The sequence below is a fragment of the Durio zibethinus genome, chromosome 25 (genome assembly GCF_047325235.1).
Source record: "Durio zibethinus cultivar Kanyao isolate XHJ-2024 chromosome 25, ASM4732523v1, whole genome shotgun sequence".
In the NCBI taxonomy this organism is placed as follows: domain Eukaryota; kingdom Viridiplantae; phylum Streptophyta; class Magnoliopsida; order Malvales; family Malvaceae; genus Durio; species Durio zibethinus.
In genome coordinates this window covers 3,857,611-3,878,285 of record NC_143186.1, presented here as the reverse complement: position 1 = coordinate 3,878,285, position 20,675 = coordinate 3,857,611, and the positions used below count along the sequence as shown (strand labels likewise).

The 20,675-nt window shown below is 42.4% G+C and overlaps 1 non-coding gene and 3 pseudogenes across 1 annotated transcript; all 4 read left to right on the top strand.

Moving 5' to 3' along the window:
• The first annotated feature begins 876 nt into the window (after nucleotides 1–876).
• On the top strand, nucleotides 877–3,214 carry LOC149511523 (25S ribosomal RNA; annotated as a pseudogene).
• A 3,066-nt stretch (nucleotides 3,215–6,280) lies between these two features.
• On the top strand, nucleotides 6,281–8,092 carry LOC149511522 (18S ribosomal RNA; annotated as a pseudogene).
• Nucleotides 8,093–8,383: 291 nt separating this feature from the next.
• On the top strand, nucleotides 8,384–8,539 carry LOC149511521 (5.8S ribosomal RNA). The gene has a single exon (XR_016333904.1). It is a non-coding gene; the product is annotated as a 5.8S ribosomal RNA (ribosomal RNA).
• Nucleotides 8,540–8,770: 231 nt separating this feature from the next.
• LOC149511520 (25S ribosomal RNA) lies at nucleotides 8,771–11,834 on the top strand (annotated as a pseudogene).
• The last annotated feature ends 8,841 nt before the right edge of the window (nucleotides 11,835–20,675 follow it).

Sequence of the window (20,675 nt, the reverse complement as noted above, 5' to 3'; positions counted from 1 at the left end):
TGGTCATCATACCTTAGAGGCACAATCAAAATCCTGTGCTGCATACATAAATCGATGGAAACTAAATGTCTTGCCATCTTTCATCCATCTTATGTCCTTAGGGGTTACGGGTTAGACCTCATTCATGCCCCGTGCCCTAAGTGTACCACTTAAACTTTCGTGGCTATATTGGTGCATAGGTGTTTGATTGTGCTCTCAGATGCAGAACATTTTATGGGTACGGGCTCTTGGCCCTTGTTCATTTGATGCCATACATTTCACTTGCTCAACACTTATACTTCGTGTTGGCTCTTTCCATCACTTAGCTGGCACATTGAGGCCCATGTAGTGCCAATGTCTTGAAAGAATGCTACATGGTTGATCTTACCAGTAGTCATGTGCTTGTTTCAAAAAATTAAGCCATGCATGTATAGGTATGAACTAATTTAAGTTGTGAAACTACGAATAGCTCATTAAATTATTTATAGTTTGTTTAATGGTATCTACTACTCGAATAACTATAGTAATTCTAGAGCTAATATGTGCAACAAATTTTAACTTCTAGAATGGATGCATTTATTAGATAAAAGGTCAATACGGGCTTTTCTCGTTGCTCTGATGATGCATAATAACTTGAGGGATCATATGGCCTTTGTGCCAGCAACACATTCAAATTTCTACCCAATCAACTTTCGATGGTAGGATAGTGGCCTACTATGGTGGTGAAAGGTGATGGAGAATTAGGGTTCGATTCAAGGGAGGGAGCCTAAAAAATGGCTACCACATCCAAAGAAGGCACCAGGCGCACAAATTACCTAATCTTGACATAGGAAGGTTATGACAATAAATAACAATACCAAGCTTTATAAGTTTGGTAATTAGGATGAGTATAATCTAAATCCCTTAACAAGGATCCATTAGAGGGCAAGTCTGGTGCCAATAGCTATAGTAATTCTAGCTCCAATTGTGTGTATTTAAGTTATTGCAGTTAAAAAGCTCCATGAGGTGTTGTTTGCAAGTTAGTTTGTTTAGGACTACAACCCTAATCAGGTGGTAAATTCCATCAATGGCTGAATACGGGTGAGATATAGGTAAAAAATAATTACCTTAAAGGAAAAATGAAAAGGACTTTGAAAAGAGAGTCAAAGAGTGCTTGACATTGTTAGGAAGAAAGTGGATGGGGGCTGATGATATGCCTCGATCAGATGTGGAACGATAAGAGCCAGTCCATCGATTGACTCGAGGTGTAGATTAACATAGGTCATGGTAGTAGCCCAAGTTTGAGCTTTTGATATGCCCATAAAGACGTCATCATCATGATTGTGGAATGCAACACACATCATCTAGGTATACCCTAGCATTGACGTACGGGCTTCTATCTGGCTTGTCTTGAAACATGGACTAAGAAGTTTAACATGTATGCAAGTCAATAGGCTAGAAAACACATAAAGAACAAGGAAGCTGATTGTCGAGATCCTTCACGAGTGCTCCACCAATTGACCTTGATCTTCTGAGAAGGGTTTGAGTGAAAGCATGCTTGGTGGAACCCAAAAGATGGTGAACTATGCCTGAGTAGGGAAAAGCCATAGGAAATTTTGGTGAAAGCCTGTAGCGATGCTTATGTTCAAATCATTTGTCTGACTTAGGTATAGGGATGAAAGACCAATCAAACCATCTAGTAGCTGGTTCCCTTTGAAGTTTCCCTTAGGATAGTTAAAGCCCTTAGCAAGTTGTATTAAGTAAAGCCAATGATTAAAGGCATCAGGGGCACAATGCCCTCAACCTATTCTCAAACTTTAAATAGGTAGGATGGCACGACTACTTTTTTAAGCCATGCCTAAAAGGGCTCTAAAAGGACCATTTCTGGTAAGCAAAACTGGTGATACGGGATGAACCAATAGCCAAGTTATAGTGCCTAACTGTAGGCTAACCTAGAACCCATAAAGGGTGTTGGTCAATTAAGATAGCAAGATGATGGTCATGAAAGTCAAAATTCATTAAGGAGTGTGTAACAACTCATTTGTTGAATCAACTAGCCCCAAAAATAGATGGTGCTTAAGTGTGTGACCTATACTCAGTCATTGAGGCAAGGGCTAGTCCTCAATGAGTATGAGGGTATGGCAGTCACCATAAAATCTAAGGCATAAGCCTAGATAGAGTGGCCATCATTGTAGATTTTGATGGTAGTAGCAAATATTCAAATAAGAACTTTGAAGGCTGAAAAAGGGAAAGGTTCCATGTGAATGGCACTTGCACATGGATTAGTTGATCCTAAGAGATGGGGGAAACCCATCTGATAGTGGGTCTAGTGCGAGCTTCAAAAGAAAATCAGGTTAAAATTCTTGAATTGAAATTCAATGGCTGATAATAATGCAAAAGAGTCCAAAGATGTCAATGAAAGCCTTCAAAAAGAGTTATCTTTTTTATTTAATGGCTTGCTCACCTTGAAAATAGCTCTGTTGAAGGTAGGGTCCAGTGGCTAAAAAAGCTCCGTACGTCATGTGGTGTCTAGTGCACCTTTAGCTACCCTAAAAAATTTGGAGAATTGAGTGCCATTCATGCTCTTTTGAATTCTAGTACGAATGCAAACTATGAAAGCATAGCTATTGATCCTTTAGACCTTTGAAATTTGATGCTAGAGGTGTTTAAAAAGTTATGACAGGGATAACTGGCATATGGCAGCTAAGTGTTCATAACAATGTTGCTTTTTGATCCTTCGATGTCAACTTTTCCAATAATTATGAAGTAAAATTCACTAAGTGTTGGATTGTTCAGTCATTAATAGAGAACATGAGTTAGGTTTAGATCATCATGAGACAGGTTAGTTTTACCCTACTGATGGCAACATCATAATAGTAATTCAACTTAGTACGAAAAGAATCATTGATTCTCATAATTGATCATAGCGCTTGGTTGAAAAGCTAGTGACGTGAAGCTACCATGCATTGGATTATGACTGAATGCCTCTAAGTTAGAATTCGGGCTAGAAGTGACGCACAAGCCCATTGCCCGATTGTTGACCCATAGTAGAGGCCCATGGTCCCTAAGTGTACGAGTCATAGATGCAACCCCAGCAGTTGACAAGTCGCATGGGCTTTCTTGGAGCTCAATTCCTAATGAATGGCAGGTAGAATCCTTTATAGACTACTTAAATGTGTGACAAGGTATTGTAAGTGGTAGAGTGACCTTGCTACCATGATCCACTAAGATTCAGCCCTTTGTCACTTTGATTCTCCCTCCCTTCTTCACACCTGTTGAAGCCCTCTCACTTCATTTTTTTTACACCACACCCCATTGGGGTTGGGGATGAATGGTGTTCTATATTGCAATTGATTTGTCTAGGCAATGACATCCCTCCTTCGAGTGTCTAAGTAAATGACAACCAAATGCCTTCAGTATTCATTACAAGAATGGGCTTACCTTCACTGTCGGCACTTACCTCAAACTCTTTTTACCCTGACATGCTAGCCTTTAGTGCAGGCAAGTTGTTACCTCGAACACCATGGCTAGATGCTAGCCCATTGTTGCCTTGGACACTATTAGTGAATGCTGGCCCTTTAGTGCAGGCTTGATGTTACCTCAGACACCATTGCCAGAAGCTAGCACCTAGTGCAGGCACTTGCCTTGACCACCGTTCATGCTAGTTGGCCCTTGGTGTGGGTTGTTACCTCAGACACCTTTTTGGCATATAGCCATACTTGGTGTGGGTTGTTGCCTCAAGCACCTCTTTGGTAAATGCTGGCACTTGGTGCGACATGTGTACCATGACCTTCCCACCCAAGGCAATTGTATGCCCCTCAATCGCCACTGGCACCAAATGATGCTTGATGTTTTATTGGCTCTAATCTTAAGCTAAACTCTGTGTGGCCTTGGATAGGGAATTGACTCTACATACCTAAGTCAATGTACAAAAATCAAGTGCTTAACATAATTCTAGTTTTTCAAAAATTATGCTATAGTATCGGGCCTTTTAGAAGCCCACAAATCTGATATGAATTAGGACTCTATTTAGGCATATCGGTACTTGGGTCTTAGCATGCAACTGTGTCTCGATCATCAGTGTTTCCACTTAGGTCTAATTGTGTCCTTGTGTCACGCCCTGGGCGGGCGCGTCAGGTACATCGGTGCACCAACACGTGAGCTAGAGGTTGAGGCCCGCACACCAGGAGCGCTGGTGGGTATTTGCACGCAAGGCCTAGGAGACAAGGCCAGAACACCCGCCCAGCTTGTAGGCCAGCCCGTGAGGCCAAGGCCTGGCCAGCAGGCTGCCCGCACCACATTCAGAGGGGCCTAAGGTGGGAGATACGCAATTAAATCTTCTGAAAGCTTGCAGGATTAGTAGGAGCCTCATGGCAGATTTGGTTGACCCTAGAATTCAAGAGTTAGAATCTTGATTGATTGTAATCTTTGTAATCCCTTGATTTTAGCCTTTATTCTAGGGATATTGCCATTAAGTGTAGCTGGAGCCTCAACTATAAATAGAGGGCTGCTTCACCCTCATTTGTACACCGTCAAACACTTCTGTTTCAGTGAATACAAAGCATATTTTCAGCATTCTGCCTTGTTATCTTGTTTCTCTTTAACTTGCGTAATCAGCCCTTTCTATTGTTCTAGTGCCCACACGCTTATGTTTTAGGCTGACTTAGGCATAAAGGAGAAGATTCCAAGCCTAAGGCTGCACGGATTCTGAGTCTAAGGTCGGAGCCCGTGACACTTACGTATTGCTCACCAGCACCTACACTTGGACCTGACTCAATTTTGCCAAACTTGAACACTATGCCTAAAACTTTGGAGTCTTGATCACTGCCCATACCATTGTTTTAGGCTAGTTCCCCATGACTTGGGCCTTTAGGAGGCCTCAAGGCCTTATCTCTCTAGCTCAATTCTATCAAACCTAAACACTGTGCCTAAGACTCTGAAGTCTTTATCACTATTTATACCATTGTATTGGGTTAGTTCCCTTTGACCTAGGCCTCCAGTAAGCCTTAAAGCCTGATCCCCCTAGTTGTCGGACCTTGTCCTATTAGAATCCCCAAACGTGGACCAACTTACAGACTGTGCCACATACATATGCCTCGTCCACCATCGGGACGTGTTAGCCCTTGGTCTTGGTACATGCTTCAATCATCAATGGCATATGTTGGCCCTTTGTGTGGGCAGTTTCCATGAACATCATTGGCATATATTGGGTCATGCATCATACGTAAGTATCCTAGACTCGAGTCACCCACCATGTGTACCATGATCAGCAGTGGGTGGGTTTAAGCGTACATCCACGGTAATGTTCTTGGAGTAAAATCTAGGCCATACATGCTTTTTAGCTATTTTATCTAGTGACTGGTTACTTCGGTGACCTGCAAGCACCTATGGCCTTGATCAGTTGGCATGCATGATGCTACCTCAGACCTTAGATCAAGTCTTTAAATCAGGTAATAGCTCCATGGAGTGGTGCAAGCAGAAGCTACGATCGCGGGCTTGAACTGGCCAAGTTTGTCGGGTATTTGGTAATCTCATAGTCCCTTCTCATCAACCATAAAATGTCTTACCCTAGCCAAGCCTATGCATGTAGCCGATGTTGCCCAAGACCCCAAGAACAAGTCCCTGAATCAGCAACATCCCCTTAGGGTAGTGATAGTGGAGTTTATGTGTGCGATTCCAGCTAGACCAAGCATTAAGGGTGTCATATCGTTGTTGCCTATTGGATGGTAGGGGCAATCTCGTGGCCCTTACTTGTGTTTTTCCTATGCCAAACGGTTATGGCTTGGCTTCATTCGTTGTTTCCTCCACTAGCTCATCGAGTAATCGATCGAATGCATTATGGATCGGTGTGTGTGGATGCTGCCACTTGTATATAATAGGCATATGAGTGATGCTATGGTTGCATGTGTTGGTAGGCTCTATGCTTGATGCATGGAACTATTAACCTATTATCCTTTCCAATCTCACCTTTATATGGTCATCGTACCTTAAAAATACAATCAAGATCTTTGTTGCATACCTAAATTGATGGAAACCAGATGTCTTGTCACCCTAATCCATCTTATGTCCTTAGGGGCTACAAGTCAAACCTTAATTATGCCCTGTGTACTAAGTGTGCCACTCAAACCTTCGTGGCCACATTGTTACATCAATGTTCGATCGTGCTTTTAGATGTAGAACATTTTGTGGGTACGGGCACTCGACCCTTGTTCATCCAATGCCATACATTTCATGTGCTTGACATTTGTGCTCCATGTTGGCTCTTTTCGTCGTTCGATTGGTGCAGTGAGGCCCACGCGATGCCAATGTCCCGAAGGAGTGCTACCTGGTTGATCCTACTAGTAGTCATATGTTTGTCTAAAAGATTAAGCCATATATGTGTAAGTATGAACTAATTCAGACCGTGAAACTGTGAAACTGTGAATGGCTCATTAAATCAGTTATAGTTTGTTTGATGGTATCTATTACTCGGATAAACATAGTAATTCTAGTGCCAATATGTGCAACAAACCTTGACTTCTAGAAAGGATGCATTTATTGGATAAAAGGTTGATGCGAGCTTTTATCGTTGCTCTGAGGATTTATGATAACTCGACAGATCACATGACCTTTGTGTTGACAATGCATAATTCAAATTTCTACCCTATCAACTTTCGATGGTAGGATAGTGGCCTACTATGGTGGTGATGGGTGACAGAGAATTAAGGTTTGATTCTAGAGAGAGAGCTCGAGAAATAGTTACCACATCCAAAAAAGGCAGTAGGTGTGCAAATTACCCAATCCTGACATGGGGAGTTAGTGCCAATAAATAACAATACTGAGCTTTATGAGTTTGGTAATTGAAATAAGTACAATCTAAATCCCTTAACGATAATCCATTGAAGGGCAAGTCTGGTGCCAGTAGCCATAATAATTCTAGCTCTAATAGCGTATATTTAAGTTGTTGTAGTTAAAAAGCTCATAGTTAGAACTAGAGTTGGATCGTCCGATTTACCTCACGGTGAGTACCTGTCTACTCATCCTTATTGTCAATGATGCACTCCTTGCCTTAACTGGTCGGGTCATTCCTTCGGTACTATTACTTTGAAAAAATTAAAGTGCTCAAAGCAAGTCTATGCTTGTATACATTAGCATGGGTAACATCATAGTATTTCAGTCCTATTATGTCGGCCTTTGGGATCAGAGTAATGATTAACAGAGACAGTCAGGGGCATTCATATTTCATAGTTAAAGGTAAAATTCTTGGTTTTGTGAAAAAGGAACAACTATGACAGCATTTGCTAGGGATGTTTTCATTAATCAAGAATGGAAGTTGAAAGCTTGAAGATGATCAAATATCATCCTCGTCTCAACCATAAACGATACTGACCAAGGATCGATGGATGTTACTTTTAGGACTCTACTGGCACCTTATGCAAAATCAAAGTTTTTAGGTTTTGAGGGGAGTATGGTTACAAGGCTAAAACTAAAAGGAATTGACGGAAGGGCACCACCAAGAGTGGAGTTTGTGGCTTAATTTAACTCAATACAAAGAAACATACCAGGTCCAAACATAGTATGGATTGATAGACTGAGAGCTTTTTCTTGATTCTATAGGTGGTGGTGCATGGTCATTTTTGGTTGATGAAGCGATTTGTTTGGTTAATTCAGTTAATGAAAGAGACCTAAGCCTGCTAACTAGCTACACGGAGGTAATCCTTTGTGGCTAGCATTTTAGAGGGACTATGGCCACTTAAGCTAAGGAAGTTTGAGGTAATAATGGGTCTATGACGTCTTTAGATGTTTTAGGCTGCACATGTGCTACACTGATGTATTCAACGAGTTTATAGCTTTGGCTGATAGGCCTGTGTAATATTTGAAATTTCATCATGATGGGGATAGATCATTGCAATTATTGGTTTTCAATGAGGAATTCCTAGTAAGTGCGAGTCATCAGCTCGTATTGACTACATCCTTACCCTTTGTACACACTGCTCGTCGCTTCTACCAATTGAATGGTTTATTGAAGTTTTTGGATCATGGTAGCATAGACAGTTTGCTACCCATGACATTGCAAGAAGTCCACTAAACCTTATCATTTAGAGGAAGAAGTCATAACAAGGTTTCTGCAGGTGAACCTATGGAAGGATCATTGTTGAAACCCGCTCAACGAATGACCTTCAAATGCGTTAATGAAATGCTGAAGAGACAAGGGTGCCTCCATGCCTTGAGCATTTTTTGACCCTGAGTAGGCACAATGATCGTTTTATTCTGCCTCTTAGGTAGGTGAAACAATCGGTGTCATTACCTACAGCTGAATAAAAAACCCTTAGCATAAATCATGCCAAGAAACTAGAATGAAAAAGAACATATGCGCCATCGCCATCCCATTCGTGATACATTCGTGGGTGGCATCGCAACTCATTTTGTTGTGAAAAACCCAAATTACTTTCAACAATAGATATCTCGGCTCTTGCATCGATGAAGAATGTAGTGAAATGTGATACTTGGTGTAAATTGCAAAATCCTATGAACCATTGAGTCTTTAAATGCAAGTTACACCCTAAGCCATTAGGTTGAAGGCATGCCTACCTAGGTGTCATGCATCATCGACCCCCAAACCCCCACCATTAGGCTTCGGGTGAGGGGTGGCACAAGATGGCCTTTTGTGATCTTGTCAGTCATGGTTAGCCCAAAAGCAAGTCCCCAACAATGATAGCGTTGTGACCATTGGTGGTAAAGCTCCCAACATGCCTCATCTTTGGTGACATATGCTTATTGTCCATCCAGACCCCATCGGACCCCTTGGATCACTCTATCAATACTCACATCATGACCTCAGGTCAGGTGAGATTACCCGTTGAGTTTAAACATATTAACGAGTGGAGGAAAATAAACTTATCATGATTCCCCTAGTAACGATTAGTGAACTGAAAAGAGCCTAGCTTGAAAATTAGATGCCCTAACCATTCGAATTGTAATATGGAGAAGCATCCTTAGTAGCAAACAAGGCTCAATCCCTTGAAAAAGGGTGTTAGATAGGGTAAAAGCCTCATTATGCCTATACTTTTTCACACCATGAAGTGCTATCTACGAGTCAGGTTTATTGGGAATATAGCCCCAATAGGGCATTAAATTCTATCCAAGGCTAAATATAGGATAAAAATCGATAGTAAACAAGTCCTCAAGGGAAAAATGAAGAGGATTTTGAAAAGAGAGTCAAAAGAGCTTGAAATTGTTGGGAAGAAAGAGGATAGGGGCTGATGATGCGCCTTGGTCTGATATGGAACAATGAGAGCCGGTTTGTTAATCGACTCGAGGTATAAACCGATGTGGGTCACGATAGTGACCTAATCCTGGGCTTTCGATATGCTCATGGAGACATTATTGCCATGATCATGGAATACAGCACACACAGTCTTGGCAAACTCTGGCATCAACTTGTGGGTTCCCCATCCAACTTGTCTTAAAACATGGACTAAGGAATCTGACATGTGTGCGAGTTAATAGGCTAGAAAACCCATAAGGCATAAGACATTAATTGATGGGATCCCTCTTAGGTGCACCATCAATTAACCTTGATCTTTTGAGAAGGGTTTGAGTGTGAGCATACTTGTTGAGACCCAAAAGATGGTGAACTATGCCCAAGTGGGGCGAAGCTAAAGGAAACTTTGGTGAAGGCTTGCAACAATAATGACATGCAAATTGTTCATTTGACTTAGGTATAGGGGCGAAAGACTAATCGAATTGCCTAGTAGCTGGTTCCCTTCAAAGTTTCCCTCAGGATAACTAGAGTCCTTAGCAAGTTCTATCGAGTAAAGCCAATGATTAGAGGCATTATGCATACAATGCCTTCTACCTATTCTCCAACTTTAAATAGGTAGGACAGTGTGGCTACTTCATTGAGCCACGCCACAGAATTGAGAGCTCTAAGTGGATAATTTTTGATAAGCAAAATTGGTGATACGAGATAAACTGAAAGCCAGGTTACAGTGCCCAACTATACGCTAAACTAAAACCCACAAAGGGTGTTGGTCAATTAAGATAGCGGGATGGTAGTCATGGAAGTCAAAACCCTAAACCTGCTGAATCAACTAGCTCTAAAAATGGATGGCACTTAAGCGCATGACCTATACCTGATCATCAGGGCAAAGGCTAGGCCCCGATGAGTAGAAAGGCATGACGGTTGTCGTAAAACCTAAGGCACAAGCCTAGATGAAATAGCCATCAATGCAGATCTTGGTGGTAGTAGCAAATATTCAAATAAGAACTTTGAAGGTAAAAAAAAAAAGGTTCCATGTGAATGACACTTGCACATGGGTTACTCGATCCTAAGAGATGGGAAAAGTTCATCTGTTAGCATATTTGACACGAACTTCGAAAGGGAATTAGGTTAAAATTCTTGAATTAGGATGTGATAGCTGATGATAATGTTAGGGAGTCTAAAAACGTTGGTGGGGGCCTTAGGAAGAGTTATCTTTTTTGTTTAACAACCTACCCACCATAAAACCAACTCAACCAAAGATAGGGTCCAGTGGCTAGAAGAACATAACATGTCACATGGTGTCCTATGCACCCCCGGTGGCCCTTAAAAATTAGAAAGATCGAGTGTCATTCACCTTTGGTGATACTCATAATTGCATCAGGTCTCCAAGGTGAGCAGCCTTTAATCAATGAAACAATATAGGCAAGAGAAATTGACAAAATGGATCCGTAACCTCAAGAAAAGGATTGGCTTTGAGAGCTAGGCATGAAGGTCCTAGTTTCGAACCCATCATTTGCTAGTACACTACTTTCGTTGCTCTCACCATGATAGTGGGTCACTGCATGCCGATTTAAGGATGGACTAGGAATGGCTCCCTCGGGGGCCTTTTCGAGTAACAAATAGTTGTCTCAAAACTAGTATGGACAAGGGGAATTTGACTATTTAATTAAAATGAAGCATTACAATGGTCCTTGCAGATGCATATGCAATGTCATTTTTGCCTAGTGCTCTGAATGTCAAAGTGAAGAAATTCAACCAAGCGTGACTAAATGATAGGAGTAACTATGACTCTCTTAAGGTAGCCAAATGCCTCGTCATCCAATCAGTGATATGCATGAATGGATTAACAAGATTCCCACTGTCCCTATCTGCTATCTAGTGAAACCACAACTAAGGGAATGGGCTTAACAGAATCAGTGGGAAAAGGAGACCCTATTGAGATTGACTCTAGTCCGACTTTGTGAAATGACTTGAGAGGTGTAGGATAAGTGGAAGCCCTCGGGCAAAATTGAAATACCACTACTTTTAATGTTATTTTACTTATTCCATGAATTAGAGGCAAGGCACAACCACTTTTTTTAAACTCAAAGCCGGCCTTGGTTAGTCAATCCAAGCAAAAATTATTGTTAGGCAGGAACTTTGGTTGGGGTTGCACATCTATTAAAAGATAACCCACCAATAGGAAACATGAGCTGGGTTTAAACCGTCATGCAATAGGTTAGTTTTACCCTATTGATGGCAATGTCGCAATAGTAATTCAACCTAGTGCGAGAGGAACCATTGATTCGCACAATTTATCATCGCACTTGGTTGAAAAACTAGTGAAGTGAAGTTATCGTGTGCTGGATTATGATTAAACACCTTTAAGTCAAAATTTAGTTTGGAAGTGATGCATGCACCCGTCATCCAATTACTGACCTACAATAGGGGCACATGGCCCTCAAGGGCACATGTTGTAGGTACAGCCATAATGAGGGACAAGCCGCATGAGCCTCCTTAAAGCTTAATTCCCATCGAGTGATGGGTATAATCCTTTGCAGACAACTTAAATATGCCACAAGTTAATATATGTTATAGAGTGGCCTTGCTGCCATGATCCACTGAGATTCAGCCCTTTGTCACTTTGATTCGACCTTACCCCTCCACACCCACTGAAGCCCTCTCACTTTATTTTTTTACATCGCATCCCTCTAAAGTTAGGGATGAATGGTGTTCTTCATTACAACTGATTCACCCAAGTGATGACATCCCCCTTTGAGTGTCCAAGTAAATGATAATCGAATGCCCTTGGTATTCATTATAGGGATAGGCTTGCCTTCGGTACGAACACTAGCCTCGAACCCCTTTGCCCTCACACGTTGGTGCCTAGTACGGACAGTTTGTTACCTTGAACACCATTGTTAGACGCTGGCTAATTATTACCTTAAACACCATCAACAGATGTTGGCCCCTTGGTGTGGGTAAGATGTTACCCCAGACGTTATCACCAAATGCCAGCACTTGTCTCGACCACCATCTGTGCAAGCAGACCTTTGGCGTAGGTTGTTGCTTTGGACACCTCTTTGGCAGATGCAGGCACTTGGTGCAGGTTGTTGCCTTGGACACCCCTTTGGTAGATGCTGGCAGTTAGTTTGGCATTTGCAACGTGACCCTCCCACCCAAGGCACTTGTCTACCCCTTGATCACCATTGGCACCAAACGACGTTCGGTGTATGTGTCACTGGCTTCGGTCTTAAGCTACTTCATGCAGTCTTGGATAGAGAATTGACTCTGCCTACCTAAGTCAACCTATAAAACTCAAGTGCTTAGCTAGCTTATCAAACATTGTCCTATAGTACCAAGCTTTTGAGAAGCCCACAAATTTGATCTAAACCACGACTGTGTTTAGGTATGCCCGCACCTGGGTCTGACCATACGCTTCTACCTCGATCATATGTACTCACACCTAGGTCTGGCTGTGTCTCTGTGCATCATTCACCAGCACCAACACTTAGGCCTAGCTCAATTCTACCGAACTTGAACATTGTGCCTGAGACTTTGGAGTCTTGATCACTGCCCCTACCATTGTTTTGAGCTAGTTCCCTATGACCTAGGCCTCTAGTAGGCCTCAAGGCCTGGTCCCTAAGCTGTCAAACCTTATTTTGCTAGAACCCCCAAAAAAGGACTAGCTTGTGATCATGACACATATGTCACGCCCTAGGCGGGCGCGCCAGGCACATCAAGAGCACCAACATGTGAGCTAGAGGTTGAGGCCCGCACACCAGGTGCGTTGGCGGGTATTTGCTCGCAAGGCCTAAGAGACAAGGCCAGAATGCCCGCCCAACTTGCAGGCCAGCCCATGAGGCCAAGGCCTGGCTTTCAGGCTACCCGCACCACATCCAAAAGGGCCCAAGGTGAGAGATACGTAAGTGAACATTCTAGAAGCTTGCAGGATCAGCAGGAGCCTCCTGGCAGATTTGGTTGACCCTAGAAATCAGAAGTTAGAATCTTGATTGATTGTAATCTTTGTAATCCCTTGATTTTAGCCTTTATTCTAAGGATATTGCCATTAAGTGTAGTTGAAGCCTCAACTATAAATAGAGGGCTGCTCCACCCTCATTTGTACACCATCAAACACTTCTGTTTCAGTGAATACAGAGCATATTTTCAGCATTCTACCTTGTTATCCTATTTCTCTTTAACTTGCGTAATCAGCCCTTCTCATTGTTTTAGTGCCCGCATGCTTGTGTTTTAGGCTAACTTAGGCATAAAGAAGGAGATTCCAAGCTTAAGGTCGTACGGATTCTGAGTCTAAAGTCAAAGCCCGTGACAGTTGGTATCAGAGTAAGTTTGGTTCTACATGTTTGTGTTGTGCAAGATAGATCGTGATTGAGGAGATGGCATCCCAAAGTGACGTTGCTAGCCAACAACCAGAGGCCCAGGAGCAGGGACGTGGAAGAGGCAGGAAAGCTAGTTCAAGAGATATATGATCTATCATGGATGGTAGGCTGGCCAAGGTAGAGGTGGCCATGGGTGACATGAGGGAGAAGCTTGAGGAAGTAGAGACTCACATTGCATCGCTAGACTTAATGGGGAGGAGATCCAAGGTAAGCTACAAGCTGCTCTCAACAAAGGCATGGATGTGATCACCCAAAGGAATGAGGCCTTGGAGGTTGAAGTGCTGACCTTGCACGATGGCATGGAAGCTATACGCCAACGGATGGAGGAGCTTGCTAGTGAGCTCGTTGCTTGTAAGACTGCCATTGGGAATGGCATGTTTGCTGGAGTGTCCAAGTCCAGGATGGATGTCCCTAAGCCTAAGGAGTTCAAGGGAACTAGGGCAGCCAAGGAAGTAGACAACTATCTATGGGGTATGGAGTAGTATTTCTAGGCCATGGGCATGTAGGACGAGACAATAAAGGTAAGCATCGCTGTTATGTATCTCACTGATGTAGCCTTATTATAGTGGAGGCGCAGGTGTGATGATGTTAGGCATGGGAGCGCCAAGATTAGAACCTGGGCAAAGTTTCAAAAAGAGGTCAGAGAGCAATTTTACCTGGAGTATGCCGATGATAAAGCACGGACAAAGTTACGCAGGCTAAGCCAGTAAGGGGACATAAGGGAGTATGTCTAAAAATTCTCTAAACTGATGCTACAGATCTCAGATCTCAGATCTAGGCAGGAATGATGCCTTATTTGCTTTCATGGATGGACTGAAGCCGTGGGTGAAGCATGAGCTACAACGGAGGGGAGTTCATGACTTAGCTAAGGCCATGACTACTGCTGAGTCCTTGATAGAGTTTAAGCCTCTGAACAAGTTTGAGTCTTCCAAGCCCAAGGGTAAGGGCAGGGATGATAGGGATTAGAAGAAGTAGTCCAAGAGGAAGGACCATGATCAGGAGTCCAAAGATGGGGACTGAGATCGTTCAACCAAGGATGGTGAGAGGAAGCCACCAGCAAGTAAGTAGAAAGCAAAGGGGGACTGAGAGCCACTAGCATGCTACCTATGTGGAATGAGCCACATAGCGCGTAATTACCCACAAAAGGGCAAGCTGGCTGCTGTAGACAAGGAGTTTGATGAGGAGCCAAACTCAGGGGCAGCAAATATTAGGTCATTAGTGCTCAATGCTGTCCAAAGTAAGGGGAGCCGCAAGCCAAAAGGCTTGATGTTTGTGGATCTAATGGTTGCGGGTCAAAAGGTGAGCACACTGGTGGACATAGGTGCCTCACATCTTTTTATTTTAGGTGATGGGGCCTAGAAGCTCAAACTAAATGTGCAGAAAGGGACTAGTACCCTTAAAACGGTGAACTCCAATGAAGTTTTAGCGATTAGAGTAGCACGGGGAGTGGAGTTGCAGCTTGGAGACTGGAAAGGCAAAGAGACCATAGAGGTAATACCCCTTGACGAGTTGGATTTCCTTGTTTAGATTAATGCCCTCATTGTGCCTTTTACCAATTGTATTTGCATCTTGGATGCATGGTGCCAATGCCTAGTACCATTGAGGAGAGGGTCTGGAGTTGGGTCGCGGGTGGTGTCAGCCATCCAATTTGCCAAGGTGGTTAGTAGAGAAGAAGACACCTTCTTGGTAGCCCTGAAGTATGAAGAGCCAAGGGAGAAGGAGACTGAGTCACCCTTGGAGCTGCTAAAGGTGCTGAAGACCTTTAGTGATGTGATGCCCATAAAGCTGCCTAACCAACTACCACCTAAGAGAGAAGTAGACCATAAAATCGAGCTAGTGTCTGAGGCCAAGCCACTAGCTAGAGCCCTTTACCAAATGTCCCCACCAGAGTTGGAAGGACATCCAGTTACGTTCGAGAGTAGGAAGCTAAACGAGACTGAGTGCAACTATACGGTCCAAGAGAAAGAGATGACTGCAGTGGTGCACTGCTTGCGCACTTGGCATCATTACCTATTGGGGTCGAGGTTCATGGTTAGGATGGACAATGTGGCGACCAGCTACTTTCAGACGTAGAAGAAGCTGTCCCCCAAGCAGGTGAGATGGCAAGATTTTCTTACGAAATTTGATTTTCAGATGGAGTACAAGCCAGGACGGGTGAACCTGGTGGCAGACACCTTAAGCAGGAAGGCTGAGGATGGGCAAAGTTAAAGCGTACACCATTGGGAGCAAAGGCCTCATATGAGAAGGAGGTCCACAGCATCATAGTTGACTAAAAGGTGAAACGAAAGAACTACCAACCAAGACAAGAGTACTTGGTGCACTGAAAGGGACTTTCAGATAGTGAGGTGAGCTAGGAACCAGTAAAGGACTTATGGCAATTTGGGGACCAGATTAGGCAGTACCATACAAAAGACGTAACGAGGGCATTGCATAATCAGGTGAGGGAGAATGTCACGTCTTGGACGAGCACACCAGGCACATTAGGTGCACCAGCACGTGAGCCAGAGGTTGAGGTCCGCACACCAGGCGCACTGGCGGGTATTTACGTGCAATGCCTAGGAGATAAGGCCAGAATGCCCACCCAGCTTGTAGGCCAGCCCATTAGGCCAAGGCCTAGCTTTCAGGCTGCCTGCACCACATTCATAGGGGCCCAAGGTGGGAGATACACAAGTGAACATTCTGAAAGCTTGCAGGATCAGCAGGAGCCTCCTGGTAGATTTGGTTGACCCTAGAAATCATGAGTTAGAATCTTGATTGATTGTAATATTTGTAATCCCTTGATTTTAGCCTTTATTCTAGAGATATTACCCTTAAGTGTAGCTAGAGCCTCAACTATAAATAGAAGGCTGTTCCACTCTCATTTGTACACCGTTAAACACTTCTATTTCAATGAATACAGAGCATATTTCTAGTATTCTACCTTGTTATCTTATTTCTCTTTAACTTACGTAATCAGCCCTTCTTATTGTTCTAGTGCCCGCACGCTTGTGTTTTAGGTTGACTTAGGCATAAAAGAAGAGATTCCAAGCCTAAGGCCATACGGATTCTGAGTTTAAAGTCAGAGCCCTTGACACATACACATGCCTCGACCATCATCGGGACATGTTAGCCATTAGGCTCGATACATGCTCAATCATTATTTGCACATGCTAGCCTTTTGTGTGGGTAGTTCCCTCAAACACCATTGGCACAAGCTCGGCCACATACCATATGCAGGTATCCTAGGTCTGGGCTATGCACCATGCACATCACATTCGGGTAGTGGGTGGGTTCAGGCACATTTTCATATTTATACCATTATAATGCCATTTTTATGGCTTGTAAATTAAGTGCTCACTAGCACCCACACTTGGGTCTGGCTCAATTCTACCGAACATGACACCATGTCTGAGCCTCTTATGTTTCAATCATAGCCCATACCACTATTCTGAGCTAGTTCCCCATGACCTAGGCCTCCTATAGGCCTTAAGGCCTAATTCCCCTAGCTTTGTACCCTGTCTTGCTAGAACCCTTAGACGTGGACCAATTTACAGATTATGATGCATGCACATGCTTTGACCACTATTGGGACATGTTGATCCTTGGTCTCGGTACTTACTTCGACCACTATCAGTACATACTAGCCTTTTATGTGGGTAGTTCCCTTGAACATCATCAACACATGCTGAAGTGCACACCAGGCACAAGTATCTTAGGCCTGGGCCATGAACCATGTGTACCACGACTGGGTAGTAAGTGGGTTTAGGTACATCTTTATATTTTTATCGTGCCAATGCCATTTTTATGGCTTATAAATTCATATAAGGGCTCACCATCACCTGCACCTAGGCCTAGCTCAATTTTGTTAAACATGAACACCGTGCTTAAGCCTCTTGAGTCTCGATTACAACCTATACCACAGTTTTGGGTTAGTTCACCATAACCTAGGCCTCCAGTAAGCCTCTAGGCCTAGTGTTCCTGGTTATCAGACCCAGTCCTATTGGAACCATTGGGTATGGACCAACTTGTGGACCATGACACATGCACATGCCTTGACCACTATTGAGACATGTTGGCCCTTGGTCTCAACACATGCTTCGACCACCATCGATACATGTTGGCCCATTGTGTGGGTAGTTCCTTCGAATGCCATCAACTATGCTGAGGCACACACCACACACAAGTATCTTGGGTCTAAGTCGTGGCCTATAAGCACCGCAACTGGACAGTAGAAGGGTTCAAGCACATCATCATATTTTTACCATGCCAATGCCATTTTTATCACATGTAAATTCATATAAGCGCTCACCATTGCCCACACTTGAGCCTATCTCAATTTTGCTGAACATGAACACCATGCTTGAGCCACTTGAGTCTTGATCACTGCCTATATCACTATTCTGGGCTAGTTCCCTATGACTTGGGCATCCAGTAGGCCTCAAGGCTTTGTCCCCCTTGCTGTTGCACCTTTGCTTGCCAGAACCCTTAAGCTTATACCAACTTATAGTCTGTGACACATGTACATGCCTCAACCACCATCAGTTGGCATATGCTTCAACCACCATTGACATATGCCAGCCCTTTGTGTAGGCAGTTCCCTTGAACACCATCAGTACCTGTTAGGGTATGCACCATGTATGGTTATTTGGACTTAGGCAATGCACCATGTGCACTATGATCAGGCAGTTCATATTTTTGCTATGCCAATGCCATTTTTATGGCTTGTAAATTCATATAAGCACTCACCAGCACCTGCACCTGCACCTAGGCTTATCTCAATTCTACTAAACATGAACACCGTGCTTGAGCTTTTTGAGTCCTAATCGCTACTCATACCATTGTTCTAAAATAGTTTTCAATTAGTTGGGCCTTTAGTAGGCCTTAAGGCCTTATCCCCCTGGCTGTTGGACCCTATCCAAATAGAACCTTTAGGTTTAGACCAACTTACGATACATGACACATGCACATGCCTCGAGCACCATCAGGACATGTTGGCCTTTAATCTTAACACATGCTTTCACCATCATCAGCACATGCTGGCCTTTTATGCAGGCAGTTCCTTCAAACACCATTGGCATATGCTAGGCTACGCACCATGCATGGGTATCTTGAACCCAGGCCATACTCTATGTGCACCACGACCAGGCAGTTGGTGGGTTTAGGCACATTTTCATATTTTTGCCACGCCAATGCCATTTTTATGGCATGTAAATTCATATAATGGTTCCTTAATCCTTCATTTAAAGTTTCATGGCAAGATGACTCATTTTCTTTATTCATGATTTTTCAAATTTTTTATGGTTTGAGATTTTTTAATAGTTTTTAAAAGTTTTGGCCCTAAATTTGGTACACATGTCCTTTTATATTTTTAGCATCCATAAAAAAATTCAGCTTAAAATTCGATGTGTAGAAAATTTTGTGGCCATTTAAAAAAAATGTCCTATTTCAATCACTTAAATGGCTATTGGCTGTGAACCTATAGTAGTTCTTATGCTCTTTAAAGGGGTGTGAGTTGTTGAGGTTTCTTGGGGGATAAGAGGCTAATATAAGGGCCAAGGCCATACACCATGTGCACCACGGCTAGGCAGTTGGTGGGTTCAGGCACATTTTCATATTTTTGCCATGCCAATGCCATTTTTATGGAATGTAAATTCATATAATGGTTCCTTAATCCTTCATTTAAAGTTTCATGGCAAGATGACTCATTTTCTTTATTCATGATTTTTCAAATTTTTTATGGTTTGAGATTTTTTAATAGTTTTTAAAAGTTTTGGCCCTAAATTTGGTACACATGTCCTTTTATATTTTTAGCATCCATAAAAAAATTCAGCTTAAAATTCGATGTGTAGAAAATTTTGTGACCATTTAAAAAAAATGTCCTATTTCAATCACTTAAATGGCTATTGGCTGTGAACCTATAGTATTTCTTATGCTCTTTAAAGGGGTGTGAGTTGTTGAGGTTTCTTGGGGGATAAGAGGCTAATATAAGGGCCAAGGCCATACACCATGTGCACCACGGCTAGGCAGTTGGTGGGTTCAGGCACATTTTCATATTTTTGCCACGCCAATGCCATTTTTATGGCATGTAAATTCATATAATGGTCCCTTAAGCCTTCATTTAAAGTTTCATGGCAAGATGACTCATTTTCTTTATTCATGATTTTTCAAATTTTTTATGGTTTGAGTTTTTTAATAATTTTTAAAAGTTGTGGCCCCAAATTTGGTACACATATCCTTTTATATTTTTAGCATCCATAAAAAAATTCAGCTTAAAATTCGATGTGTAAAAAATTTTGTGGCCATTTAAAAAAAGTGTCCATTTCAATCACTTGAATGGCTATTGGCTGTGAACCTATAAAAGTTCTTATGCTCTTTAAGGGGGTGTGAGTTGTTGAGGTTTCTTGGGGGATAAGAGGCTAATATAAGGGCCAATGCCATACACCATGTGCACCACGGCCAGCCAGTTAGTGGGTTCAGGCACATTTTCATATTTTTGTCATGCAAATGCCATTTTTATGGCATGTAAATTCATATAATGGTCCCTTAAGCCTTCATTTAAAGTTTCATGGTAAGATGACTCGTTTTCTTTATTCATGATTTTTAAATTTTTTATGGTTTAAGATTTTTTAATATTTTTTAAAAGTTTTGGCCCCAAATTTGGTACACATGTCCTTTTATATTTTTAGCATCCATAAAAAAATTCAGCTTAAAATTCAATGTGTAGAAAATTTTATGGCCATTTAAAAAAAGTGTCTCATTTCAATCACTTGAATGGCTATTGGCTGTGAACCTATAAAAGTTCTTATGCTCTTTAAAGGGGTGTGAGTTGTTGAGGTTTCTTAGGGGATAAGAGGCTAATATAAGGGCCAAAGCCATACACCATGTGCACCACGGCCAGGCAGTTAGTAGGTTCAGGCACATTTTCATATTTTTGCCACGCCAATGCCATTTTTATGGCATGTAAATTCATATAATGGTCCCTTAAGCCTTCATTTAAAGTTTCATGGCAAGATGACTCATTTGCTTTATTCATGATTTTTTAAATTTTTTATGGTTTGAGATTTTTTAATATTTTTTAAAAGTTTTGGCCCTAAATTTGGTACACATGTCCTTTT